The sequence below is a fragment of the Gossypium hirsutum genome, chromosome D07 (assembly GCF_007990345.1).
Source record: "Gossypium hirsutum isolate 1008001.06 chromosome D07, Gossypium_hirsutum_v2.1, whole genome shotgun sequence".
NCBI classification, from domain to species: Eukaryota; Viridiplantae; Streptophyta; class Magnoliopsida; order Malvales; family Malvaceae; genus Gossypium; species Gossypium hirsutum.
The window spans coordinates 49,506,841-49,509,571 of NC_053443.1; positions in this window are offsets into that span (position 1 = coordinate 49,506,841).

The window sequence follows — 2,731 nt, forward strand, 5'->3', positions numbered from 1 at the left end:
TCCTTCATTCCTTCCTTCATTTCCGGTAGAAAATTGCTTCTATTTATCGATTTTCCAGTAACTTGTTTTTTTAATTATTCAATACTTGTTTTTTCAACACAATTACAAATAATTTATTTGATATTAATTTTTTTCAATTTATAACGATTAATATTGTGGCTTAATAATTGAGTATTATTATAAATAAATCATTGCAATATATGTAAAAATAATTTAAAATATAAAAATTTATTAATATATATCAATATATGTAAAAAAATCGAAAAATATTTCCAGGAAATCTGCCAAACAGCCGAAAATATTTTACACAGATTCAATCAAACACCAGAAAATATTTTCCAGTAAATCATTTTACAGAAAAGTAAAACATTTTCCCGAAATCATTTTACGGAAAATATTTTACTGGCAATCAAACAGACTCTAAATAAAAATCATTATTTATAGTCAGTTCACAAACTTGTGGTCACCATAAGGCTCCGCTGCATCGATCCGCCTAAGTTTGTAGATTACCTGAACAGAACAAACAAACAGGTGTGAGTTTCGTAAACTCAGTGTATAACCCAACAGAAATAGACATGTGACATACACAGATTTTTGTGATCAATCAGATATAGATTTGGACCTAAGTCCATAACAGATGCAGTTATCAGAATCAGATAAATAGAACAGATACAGTGAGTCATACCCCCATCCTCTACACACCATCTCCGACCATCCCATCACACCATGTGGGGTTAAAAATACTCACCCATCCCTACACACCATATAGTGTCGGTGCGACACATTACAGCTAATATGCAGTCAAGTTGCCAGAATATAGACGACAAGTCGCAATACAGACTACTTCCTCCACATATACAGTTCTCACCCCCAAACACAGATGCAGAATACAAATGCAGATAAATCAGAATAAACATGATTAACATGCTCATATACAGATGGATACATACTTAAATAATACAGCAAAACATACATTTAGTATCCTACTCAGATCAGTCTATCAGTATACCATAGCACACAAAATAAGGTTTGGTTAACCCTTACCAACCTTACGGTATGCCCACAGTCAATCGAAACGACCCGTGCGACCCTAGAAAAAATTTTAGAAAATTTTTTGTAGAAAAAGTAATTATTTTTGGAGGTGACTTTCTTCAAGTGTTGGACGTTGAGAGCAGAAACAATTAATGCAAGTATTCAAAAACTTATTTATTAAGTTAGATGAAAAAATTGACACTAACAAGAAAGAATAGCATTTGTTGGTTTGTTTATTTTTATTTAATTATAAAATATTTGGTACATTTCCAGTAAATTATTTATACTCTATAAGAAGTGTTAGGGGTTGACATCCTATAAGAGTATAAAAATATTTTTTTTAAATACATATGATAATTTTTTAAAACTTCTTGTGAAATAAAAAATACACTACCAATGCACCAAATTGTAACACCCAAAACCCAGTCTAGACATTATGGCCGAATTCGAGAGTATTACATGGAAGGGTTTTGAAAACAATGTTGTTTCCATAAAGCTTTGTTTAGTTGTTGGGTAAATCATCCAAGTTTTATAACTATTATTGAAAACGTTATTTAATTAATTAATTTGACAAAACATAATTTACAACAGAAGTCTTTAGAACTGTTATATTTTGGAATCCAGTTCGTACTTTCGGAAAAACCTTTGATTTTGTAAAACCGTAATTTTAGTCAACCGTCGCAATAAAAGTTAAAACGTATCCAAGATCAAAATAAAAAAAATTCAAATAGTCCAAAGAGTCCAATAATTACAAAACTCCCTGAAATAATCTTTAATTAAATAAAAATCATTATTTATAGTCAGTTCACAAACTTGTGGTCACCGTAAGGCTCCACGGCACCGATCCGCCTAAGTTTGTGGATTACCTAAACAGAACAGATAAACAGATGTGAGTTTTCATAAACTCAATGTATAACCCAACAGAAATAGACATGCAACATACATAGATTTTCATGATCAGTCAGATATAAATTTGGACCTAAGCGCATAACAAGTATAGTTATCAGAATCAGATAAACAGAACAGATACAGTGAGTCCTACCCCCATCCTCTACACACTATCTTCGACCATCCCATCACACTATGTGGGGTTAAAAACACCCACCCATCTCTACACACCATATAGTGTCGGTGCTGCACAGTACAACTAATATGCAGTCAAGTTGCCAGAATATAGGCGACAAGTCGCAATACAAATCGTTTCCTTCACATATACAGTTCCTACCCCCAAACACAGATACAGAATACATATACAGATATATCAGAATAAACATGCTTAACATGCTCATATACAGATGGATACATACTTAAATAATATAGTCAAACGTACATTTAGTATCCTACTCAGATCAGTCTATCAGTATATCATAGGGCACAAAATAGGGTTTGGTTAGCCCTTACTGACCCTACGGTATGCCCACAGTCGATTGGAACGACTTGTGCAACCCTAGGGAAAATTCTAGAATTATGGGCCTACATGCTCGTGTGGCCAACACGTCCAGATTGGCCTTGCCCGTGTGGCCCACACAACCATACTCACACCATCACATGACCGTGTCCTGCGCACGACCATGCCTTCGTCAACCACACAGCCGTGTCTCGCACACGGCCAACCACACAGCCAAGCACACACTTGTGTGGTGTTGACAAAATGTTTTTTTTTTTACTTTCGCTGAGGTTCAATTTTTCGTGTTTTGGG